Below are 12,024 nucleotides of genomic sequence, written 5' to 3' on the forward strand. Positions count from 1 at the left end.
CTTGGATTGCCAAGGCCGCAGCACAAACTGCGCCTACACAGGGTGGTAAGGCTGCCGCCACTGGATCCAGTCTTTTGGAGTAGAAAGCTACAGGTCTTAGTTTTGTGCCGAATGATTGGAGCAGGACCGAAGTCATGAACTTGCCTTTATAGTCCACTGTTTGGATGAACAATTTTGCATAGTCCGGTACGGCCAGTACTCCTGCCGATGCTATCTGGTTCTTCAATATTTCGAAAGCTTCGGTGCCTTCTGGATTCCAGATGATGTTATCTTTCATTGCCATTTCTGTGGTGTAGATGAGTTCCAGTAATGGTTGGGTGATCTTCGCATAGTTTGGAATCCATGAGCGGCAGTAATTGGTCAGTCCCAAAAAGGCCATCATGTGTTTCTTGGTGTTTGGCTTTGGGCAATTCTGCACGGCCACTTTCCGGGCATTTGTGAGTTGTTTCCCTTTGTGTGAGATTTGATGTCCTAAAAATACCACTTCCTCTTGACAAAACTGCACTTTCTTCAGTGAGGCTTTATTTCCCGTGTTGGCTAAATGTTTTAATAGCTTGATGGCTTCTTCCTTGTTCTCCTGTTCTGATGGACTGGCTAGTAGTATATCATCGACATAAACTAGGATCTGGGAGGTTGGTTTGGTATCATGTAAGCTCAAACATGCTTCAATTTCTTGGGAGAAGATAGTAGGGCTTTCACAGTAGCCTTGGGGAAGTCGGGTGTAGGTGTATTTCTTCCCATTAAAGGTGAAACCAAACCAATGTCTGGCATCAGGATGCAATGGAATGGAGAAGAAAGCGTTACTCAAATCCACCACGGTGAAAAACTTTTGGTGGGGTTTCAAACTGTTTAACAATGTATGTGGGTCGGGGACGCACGGGGCTCTTGATTTTACTGCTGCATTCACACCTCTCAGGTCTTGCACCAGCCTCCATGCTCCTGAATCTGCCTTTTTTACTGGGAAAATGGGTGTATTGCATTCACATGTTGGGTCTTCCACCAGTACAGTAGCTTTTACCATGTCCGAGATTACTGGTGCGATTCCTGCAATTGCATCTGGCTTCAGGGGGTATTGCCGTATCCTAGGTCTGTAAGATGATTTGGGTGTTATTTCTACTGGTTTGGCCATTGTCATTAGTCCCACATCAGTTTTAGACTTGGCCCACAGCGTGGTAGGGACCCCAGGAAAATCTTCAGCTGAATATAAGATACAAGGACTTTGTCATTCCATTATGTGGCTTGTTGTGGTAGCTGTCGTAGTCCAATTCAGAACAATCCGTTTTATCCAACTCCCTGGGGTGTCGGTTATTTGTTGCCTGGGCCCCATGAATTTCCAGCAGGTTTCCGGAATTTGTTCAGCTCTTCCCGCCACAAGTCCGACAACTTTCCAGGTGAGATTGTATGTCTTCTTGAGTGACACATGGGGCACATTTCCAAATGGCATTCTCCTCAGTGCGTCCATTTCCCTACTCAAGTTAGCTGACGCCCATGTTGCTCCCTTTTGGGTTGAGTATAGATATCTCTGTTGAACCTTTTGTGGTGGAGATCGGAGAAATCGTTGTTTGAAATGTTCTTGGTCATCATACTGGTCCCCAAAACGAATGGTGACATGTAAGGGCCATTCGTTCTGTTCTTCCCCTGGGTTGTCTTTGGTCCGTTCTTTCAGGGTGGTGGTGACTGACCCAGGTCCCTGATCTACCAGGTCCAGTGTATAAAATTTCGTGGGCGTTCCTGATCCCTCCAATAGGAGAATGTCATCCAGCCGTCCCTCCTTTCTTGGTACCATCCCCTGTTCGGTCACAATGAGGCATATTTTCATCTTTGTCATCAGGTCTCGCCCCAGGAGGTTTACTGGACACTGGGGGCTCAGTACAAATATCCCTTCATGTCTTTCTCTGTCCTCATCCACGAATGTGGTTTCCTTTGAGTATCGTAGTACTGAATGTTGGCCACCTGCGGCTATAACTGTGATCAATTTATTTCCTGGTGTTATTCCTGGGACCTTATCCCTGAGTACAGACCTGTCTGCGCCCGAATCACAGAGGAATTTAACAGGGGTCTCTTGAGGCCCTATTGTTAATGTATAATAGGGTTTATCATCACTATGTGCCATACCTATTTGGGTTAAATCTAAAATTTCTAGTGGTCCCTCTTGATGTTGCGAGGCATCTCCCCTGCTTTCCTCTACATCCTGGCGTCAGTCCTGGTAGTCAGGGTTGTACGGGGTTTCGCGTCCCTGTTCATGCGGGGATCGCCTCTCTTCCCGTCCATCCCGACCCCTATTCCGGTTTTGTCTTCGTGGTCTCAGCGGTGCTGTGCAATCCCTTGCGTAATGTCCCCTTTTTCCACAGTTATAGCATCTGTCATCTTGTTGTTGTCCCTCTCCTTTATTGTCTCCTCTTTGGTTCCCCGGGCCTCGATCCCTCTTTTGTCTCTGTTGATAATACACTTCCCCTTCTTCCCCTTCTTCAGTAGTTAGCGCGGCTAGGGCTGAGGCCACTGCCATGACCCCACCCTTCCCTGCCTTTTTCTTCTGGACCTGTTCGGCATGTGAGGCCCACTCTAGTAGTTGGGGTGTATTCAGCGTACGGTGTCCAACACAGTGTTTAGTGATAAAATCCCGGACACATGGACGCATGTTGCTCATCAGATGTTGTCTTAAATTTACCTGGTAAGGTCCATTGTCCCCTCCGTCGTTTACCAGTCCACTGTGGACTCGGAATACCTCCTCGAGCCTTGTTCTGAATTCGTATGGGTCTTCCCCTTCTTTCTGACGTGTGCTATGTATTTTCCCATAGTCTAGTCTGGGTCTCCAGAGGGCGGTGGCTCTCGCACATATGCCTTCTACTTGCGCATTCAGTTGATCACCTTGTGATGTTGGCAGTCTGTTTGGTCCCATCCCCTCGAAGGTTCCCCTCACTCGGGCCCAGTTGTGTCCCAGGGAAGCTTTACACGCTCTTTCCACTTCCCTCCCATTCAGTCCATACGACTTCAGGTTGTTTCCCCAAGCTTCTGGGTCATCAGTCACGTTTCCCAGCCCCTTACATGCCTCAATGCATTCAGCATCAGTCCATGGGCGGAACACCTGGATGGTTCTATCCATGTCACCATCTAGACCATAGTGTGGGTTTGCCACCTGGACTAAGGGATAGGCCCCTGCCAATTCAGTCAGGCATGGATATATCCCTTTCTTTTGGGGTTTGGGTAAGAGTGCCCCAGTTTCTTCCCCACTCTCTTCATCCTCCGACTCTTCTTTTCCCCTCCTATTCTTTTTCTGGTATCTGGTGACTAATCTCTTTCGCCCCTCCTTTTGCTCCTCTCCCATGGGTGTCTGTGAGGTTGGTTGGGCTGGAACATCCTCTTTTTCTTCTCCAGGGCCCGCCCCATCGGCACCTTGGGGAGGGGGCCCTGGCACTCGTTGTGTTGCTCTACTTCCTGTTTCTTCATCAGGCTTGATGTTGGCCAACCCCACCAATGCTTTTTCTGCTTTCCGCTTCTTCTTCTCCTCCCTGTATTGTTCCCTCTTCTTTGCTTGTTCTATCCACACAGCTATTGCCATTAATTGGGCTTGGATTTTTTCCCGTCTTCTCCCCTTGCTTAAAATTTCCTTACTTTGCAAATTTCGCCTAATGAACTGCAGTTCTTCTAATTTAAAGTTGCCTGAAAAATCAAAACGTTTTTTCCATTCTCCTATGTACGTAATGGCACCCGGGTGATTATTGCGCATGTATTTTTCATCTGTTGTTAACGTTTTCTCATTACATAGCCCCATTTTATAATACTATATTTGCATTTACTTACCTGGGACGTCCCTTCTAATTTTAACTTGAAATCAATAAAAGGTTCTTATCTTGTTTATAGTGAATCCTATCGAATCCACCATTTACTGTCTCTCCACGAAAATCCCAGATTTCAGCGTTTAGGTTGGTTGGAAATCCCCGATTCCCCACCAGGTCCCAGACCTAGACAACGTATCCCTGACACGTTTTTAATCTAACCCACGACTGTCGTTTAGGTTGGCTAGAAATCCCTGATTTCCCCACCAGGTCCCAGACCTAGACAACGTATCCCTGACACATTTTTAATCTAACCCACGACCGTAGAGAGCGTTTAGGTTGGCTAGAAATCCCTGATTTCCCCACCAGGTCCCAGACCTAGACAACGTATCCCTGACACGCTTTTTATCTAACCCACGAATACAGTTTCTTAGTGGTTTCCACACGACTCACTACTTTTTTCTAAAAGATAACGAAAACTTTTACCGTTTTTCTGTCTCCCGGTGAGGTCCTGGTTCGACGGGATCCTTCACTGTCCCTCGGGACGGCCGCGGATCAACACCTAGGTGGTCCCCCTCCGTGAAGGTCGGCGGGGCCGTCGACAGTGTTAATGACCTGTTGTTCCTCCGTCGCCCCGACGGGCAGGTATCGGATCCCGGGTTTCGGCACCAGTTAATGTTGGGTTCAGTTCACCAAACTTCTATATAGTCTAATTTGTCTAATGAGAAAGAACCACACCAAGAGTCAGAAAGACGTTTTAGAAGTCACTTCTGCAGAAGGGAGAGAGCCGTTGATCTCCACTGAGCCAGGAACGAGCCTGCCTGTAGGATTCAACTCAGCCACTCACCCTTCTCCATGGGTGGACTCGTTTTTATTTAGAAGCACAGCGTTCAGTAGTCATAACACACATGTCCTTTTCCTCTTGGTTATCTCTAGTTGTTATTGCATACTGGAACATCTTGTTATTGCTCAAAGGTTGTACTGTCTCTGAGCGTTATAGGTAGGAAGCATGTTGTTTCATATCTGACAGTAATGACAACCACATATCTGTTTCAATTGGAACATGTTATTCTAGGCTTATACTGAACGTAATTTAGATAGATTGGTGAAAGCTTTCACAATGATTGAGACAGATCCTATATGAAACATTAACTTCTTACATATATGTATATCAAGTTTTGTTTATCACAGATACAAGAGACACATCTTAATGCAGCATGGTGTAAATATTGTGCTCCAGGTCAGCAATGCCATTATAATGGAATATTCTACTCTAGAGCTTTACTCAATGGCTTGAAAATGTGATGTTCTACCTCGTTTTATTTGGTATCCTGCACATTCTTTGGTACCAAATATCCTCATTACTTGTTATGTTTACTGGTAATTATTTTCATCCCAGAGCTGACCTCTATATTATTAACAATGATTGTGTTTGTGTTATAATTTGCTTGTATGGCTGTTTTTTTTTTAACCAACATTTTATTGGAAACCTGCATGTTCTGTGTGTATTTATGTTTATTTTTTTCTGCCTATTATTTATTTCAGTGATCTGACACATCTTGTTTGAATGACAGTTACTGTACTTTGAAATGTGGAATTAAAACACCAAATGGAAATTTGTCTGGTTTGATCAATCATTATTCTCGATAAACTGCATGCTATAAATATTAAATATATATATAAAAGCGGCAGATCGCTCGAAAACCTTTTGTATAACGGCGGTGGAAAGGCGTTTGGACCACGGGCCGGCCGCAGAACACAGGCGGTAGGAGTGCGACTGCCGCTTTTAAAAAGCGTCTGCCGGCGGAAAGCTGGCAAACGTGTTTGCGATTTAGACATTCTGACGCTTCTACTGTCTTTGGAGGACCGCCTCCGGTCCGTCGACTCATTGCTATCTGGGATGTTTAAAACACATATTTTCCATATGGATAGCTTGTTAATATTAAGAGAAGTCTGTCAAATTGAATTGGCAAACTATAAGATCACAGTTCCTTTGACTGGCTGTGTTAGCTAACGCAAACATGGCATTTGTCATTGCAACAATACAGTACTACACACATATGTTAACCAACACAATATACTTAAAAAAATATATATATATATATGGACGCAGAATTGCAATTTCTGGAGCGAGGAGCAACAAGTGCACGAGATATCACACATTAACAGAAAGAAATATTCGATAGCAGCGCATGCGCACTTGAATTTGACAGGCACACTGAATTTGCACGGTCACTGAATTCTTCATAACACCTGCCTAGAAGAGCAAATGTGTCTTATCGACTGACTGACCGACCTTGTTAAACAGCGTAGTGGTTAGAGAAGCGGACCTGCAAGTTATTGGTTCTGCGACCGAATCTCCTCACAGTCAAAACTAAGTATGCATTTAGATTTGTTCCGGATAGACAGAAACTTCACTGGCTATAACCCTCGTATCTACATTATAGTAAGCCTAAAATAAAACTGTTTACGGTTATGTTGCGACTGTTCCTGGTAGATTTTCAAGGTACGGATCCGTGCATGCTTTTTGGGTCAGGAAGGATAGACAAACATTTAGCTGGCTACATACAAGTTTCAGTAGCTACATTATGGTAAGCCTAAACTAAAACTCTTTACACTTATATTGCAACTGTTTCTGGTGGAGTTTAGATTTTTCTGTTTCTGATGTGCACTCTTTTGGGGGTAATAATATAGGCTTTATCAAAACCCCTTGTGCAGTAAAAGAGCTGGTATTTCCACGATTTTCTTGTATTTTCACTTGACGAGAAAGTCCGTTATCATCACCTTTTAGTTATTGTATCAATGTAATTCACAAATGAAAGAAAAACAAATGTTTTTGTGCCATGAAATGAAATAGCTTTGGTAGGAAAAAGTTAATCTTCAGTCACGCTAGAAATTGCTCAATTGTTATGAATTTGCCAGTGGCAAAAGCCATACAGTTCATAGATGGTATTTGGTGGAGGAAAACTTCATAAGAAATGTTAGTGGTGTCTAAAGAAATATTCAAACTTCACGTGATGCATGACAGAATTATATAATGTAAAGAGGCTATACCAACACTTGGCAGTTGTAGAAGTTGGTGGCGTAGTGGATCAATGCTTTTTATTGCGGGCCGGCTGAATTAGGCTTGGGTGGTTTCTTGTTTCTTTACCGGAAGGCACTTCAGAGAAGACTCATGGCGCTTTTCCACTGCATGGTACAAGCTTGACTCAGCTCTACACACCTCGCTTTTTCACTGGCCAAAGTTTAGGATTGTACCTGGTACCAGATACTTAGATCTGTCATTTGTAATACAAATAAAAAAAGATATATAATGTAATTCAACAAAATAGTAAGGTGGCCGATAATAGGGGATCATATTATTTTGCGACAACACTAACGAACTACTGAAAATATTAATTTCCCATTAATGACATGATAGCTAACATTGGTATGTCACTAAAAATCATCAGGAACACAGTTGCAAAACAGTGCGTTTCACATAGGTTTGAAGTTAACGTATTGCAACCTATTCTGTTCAGAGGAAGGGAGGTCTGGTTGTTAAATGTTTCTTTTTTTAATTATGATAAAAATATGTATGACTTTATTCCAAGATGAATTGCTGCAGTGTGTGCAAACCTGGTCAAAAACTACAGGAAACGCAAGATCTCTGTAATTGCAAACAAAGGTTTCTGTAAATATTAAGTTCTGCTTTTCTAATGTATCAAATACTTATGTAATGCAATAAAATGCAAATGAAGTACAAGAAAATCATACAATGTGATTTTCTGGATATTTTTTTTTTGATTCCGTCACTCACAGTTGAAGAGTACCTATGATAAAAATTACAGACTTCTATATGTTTTATAAGTGGGAAACTTTAGATTTTTCAGGTTATCAAACCTTCTCCCCACTGTATACTTTATGCAGATGTTCATTTACTGTGAACTGTAGCTGACAAAAGTACAGCCTTAATTGTAATCTTAGTTGGTGTTGGATGGGTGAAGAAAGAGTGGACTTTCAATTCTTTATTTAGATCATATTAGATCAGTGTCTAACACAAACTGAGACATGTATACTTTTAGCCAACCCTGACCAAAAATGACCTTATTTTGATAGATTTTACACCCGTTTTTACTCTAAAAACATGTTTTGTGGAGTATGCCCAGACCTCCCAATACGAGGCTTAGCCCCCCCATCCATGATTTTCTAGTGACGTCCCTGCAAAATACTGGGTGTAAATTGTTGTCCAATTATTTTTATCGTACTTTCTCACATTTTACTACAATGGTAGGAGACTATGATTGATTGTATAGGCATGGGATGCATTTTCGTTGTATAACTTTTTTCTTTGGTTACTGTCACTTTAAAACAGGTGGTGATTGGACTTAACTGCTGTAACGAAGTGGGTGCCCAGGGTTTTGGGCTGCGGAGCAGCACAGTTTTCTTATTGAAAAGGATTGAATCATTTTTCTTCGTATCATAATAATTTTTTAACCCATGGACCCCCCCCTGCAATTATGCCAACCGACATGTCATTCAACACAATGCTGCTCACCTCCTTCAGTTGGGAGTAGGGCTGGTTCAGGCGTATAGGGATGGGATGACAGGGCTGCTGAGCCTGAACCTGCATCTGTTGGGCCTGGCACCAGGCAGGATCAATAGCTTGCTTAAAGTTTGCCAGCATTGATTAAATGTTGGCTAAAGAGCAACGAAATGTAAAAATTTTCTGTGAAGATAATAAGTAACTAACGTTAGGGGTGCAAAAGTAACTTGATAAAACAAAAGTTGTTTTCCAAGCTATAGGAATCTTTCCTACGACTAGTGTTTGTTTGAAGATGTACGTCACTGCACTAGCAATGATAGGTGCAGCACACTTGAATAAATATGGATCCAGATAGATTCTAAGAAATTGTTAGGCGATGGCTAAGTGCAGATCAGACTTCATCTTCTGGCTTACTGTTTTCCCCATCAGCTGGGTTCTGAGGGGTTGAAGCAATAGGATCAGGATCATATTGTCCTTTAAAAAAGAAATTTAATTTCAGTCACTGATGATCACAGACTCCGATGTAATTTGCTTCAGCAGGGATGTTGAGGTGTTTTCTCGTTTAAGCAAGTTATCGGTTTTACAGAATTTAGAAAAATACCTAGATTTCCTTTTTTATTCCTCTAGTCAATTCTTTCTCAATTGCCTAAAAAGCAGCCAGTCAGCTGTTTCACCAGTTTTCCTCACCAAGGCCCATGCTTGATTGTTTTGCAGGGGGAAAAAATCTAATCAGAGGAGAACCAAGGATTATTTCATTCTTTTACCCTACCCAGTTTGTGGATAACATTTTTCATGAATAATGGCTTCCTCTGAGAAGTGTTTATAGTTTCTCTTTAGAATTATACAGGGTTCAGTGTATTTTAACCTAGTTTCTTAGATGCAATTGGGCAGTGGTCACTGATATCATTTGCAAATAACCCAATTGTTATATATTTGTGAGGTGTATTTGTTAGAGACTATTAGCACTATTAGACAATGTTAATGTAGATTTTTCCAGGTTTTTTGTATTAGGATGGGTAGGTGTAGTTATTAGTTGAGCAAGATTTTGTTTGTTACAAATGTCTTTTAGTTTAATCGATTCTGGCATCAACCAATCCAGATTGAGATCTCTGATAATCTATAATTCAGAGTTTACATAATTAGACGTTAACTCAAACAAATTGCATAGAGCAGATACCAGAGCTGAAGGTGGCCGATAAACTCCCGCTAGTGTTAATAGTGCATTATGACCAAGGACCACAGACCACATTTAGAACTAATCATTTACACTGTTGTGGGACTGAGGTTGAAATGGACACTGATGTCTAGGTTTCATTTAACATATATGCCAATACCTCAACCTCTACCTACTCTGTCTGCTCTGCTGGAAGATCTCATTTGTATTTGAGCAAAACATATCTGCAAATCACATATCTTCCCCCACAGGTAAATACTGGTAGTAGTTTTTTTTCTGCATGACTATCTCTATTTTCTACATTAAACTCCAAACCTACCTTTAGTGTTTATGTCCAAAAAGCTCTATTTTGTCTAATATGATCAGAGAACCTGGTGGTTGTAAGCTTCAACGAGATGAGAGCTTCGATGGGATGACCGGGGATAACTTGGTAAGGTTGAACACTGGACATGCAGCAAGGTTTTGTGTATTGTATGGGTCTGGTGGCACATGTTGGTCCAACAAACAGTTGCAGTAGTTTCTGGGCTGGAATTAGGGTGAGGTAAGTCTTTACTCTATGAATGTGCAGCGCCCTCCACTAATATTGAGAATTTAACACAATTTGTAGATTTTATTTTTCACTTTGACATAAGTCAAAGTCCAAGGGAAATACTTTGAGAGTCACTTTACAGTGCATAGGATTTAGAGCACTTGTCAGCAAAAAATATACATGAAATGTTTTACTAACATAACAAAGAATAAAACTAATATTTTAAAAGACAAATTTAAAACACTAAAGCATGAAAATGTACAGGGTTTCAAGTAAATTAGTGTCAATATGGGTTGTAATAAGTTGTTCAAAATATGTTTCATGACATATCTATCTTCCTGAGCTAGGGTTTTAAAATGTGTCACTATCTTGACATTTTGGCTTCTAAAATGGTCATCCTTTATAGTAGTAGTAGTATAGTGCTTAATATTCTGGGATTCTGCAGACCCTAAGCTATACACCTAAGGGTGTATTGAAAACACATTTTTTGAGACACTTAGTGACACTAAGAAATAGTCAGAAAAATGAAAAAACGCAAGCGCACATATTTTGGTTTTATATTGAAAAGGATAAGTAAAATATAATAGGTAGCCTGTTTTACATTACATTTGGATACCCCCAGGGGTTCAGAATAACGACAAGTTGAATGGTTTTGAATTCATAAAATAATAAAATGAACATGGCATTTTTCTTTTACTCTCATCCACATCATTTTTTTTTTCTAAAACTCTGAAAACATTCTGTTATATTGTATTTCCAAAAGCTACCACTAGATGGCAGTCCCTTATTTTTTGAACTCAGGATTTATTTGTATTTTTTATGGTGTGTCTTGAATAGTGGGTGCCTTTATTTCCTTTGGAATTCCCTACATGTGCCATATCTGGAAGGGGTGGAGATTAGAACAGGGATGTGTCCAGTCTTCCTTTGGATGGTTATATCCACAGGTGACACTCTACACAACACAGCATAGGTGCACATTTGACCACTGGCTACCGTACCGTTATATCAAGTTACCATATAGGCCTAGTAATTCCATTAAAACAATGCAAAATAATAATAAACATTATCATAGAATAGCATTTAGGCTACACTTACCCTATTTTACAAATAGGTTGATTCCGTCTGAATGTTCAGACCCATTTTCACTATCCTCGCTCTCCATAATCATTTATTCGCGTTAATATGCGTTTGGCCATTTATTTTTTCTCAAAACAATTGCTTGTGGCAAATGAATGCTTCTTCAATGCAATCCAATTGCATAATGACTTTATTGGGAACAAGGTAAGTGTGACAGGCGCCTCTCCCCTTGGCACGCTCGCTCACTCTTTCTCTCTCTTTTGGGGAGGGGGGTGACATGGATAACCTTCACATTGGTTGATTTACCACAGTCTGTGATTGGTTTATGCATTGTAGACTTCTAAACAACAGAATAAGATCAAGTATAATTAGTTAGGACTGCTGCTGAAATCCTGAAGGAGTATAGGTTTTGTGATCACAATTGCGAGGCTTCTGGTTTACGAACATACACAAACGAGCGGTTATTATTTGCAGCAGAATATCCCCTTTCACGTGGAAGAAGAATGAAGCATCTAACGTCTATGGTTATGGAGCAGCGAATAAAAATGTTTTTCATTGACGCACCTGCGAGTCAATCGCGCTCAGAGCTTTGAATACATCCTGTTATATCAAATCATTTTTTCAAAACTTTTTTTACATTTGGATGTGGACCAAATTGTACAAGTAAGATTATTGTATCTATGCACCCATTTGTGCATGTTTCCTCATGATCCTGAATAGTTTTGCAACACTGTCATCTTGTTGCATAATATACACTCACCTAAAGGATTATTAGGAACACCTGTTCAATTTCTCATTAATGCAATTATCTAATCAACCAATCACATGGCAGTTGCTTCAATGCATTTAGGGGTGTGGTCCTGGTCAAGACAATATCCTGAACTCCAAACTGAATGTCAGAATGGGAAAGAAAGGTGATTTAAGCAATTTTGAGCGAGGCATG

This window comes from Esox lucius, chromosome 10 (genome assembly GCF_011004845.1).
Source record: "Esox lucius isolate fEsoLuc1 chromosome 10, fEsoLuc1.pri, whole genome shotgun sequence".
Lineage (NCBI taxonomy): Eukaryota > Metazoa > Chordata > Actinopteri > Esociformes > Esocidae > Esox > Esox lucius.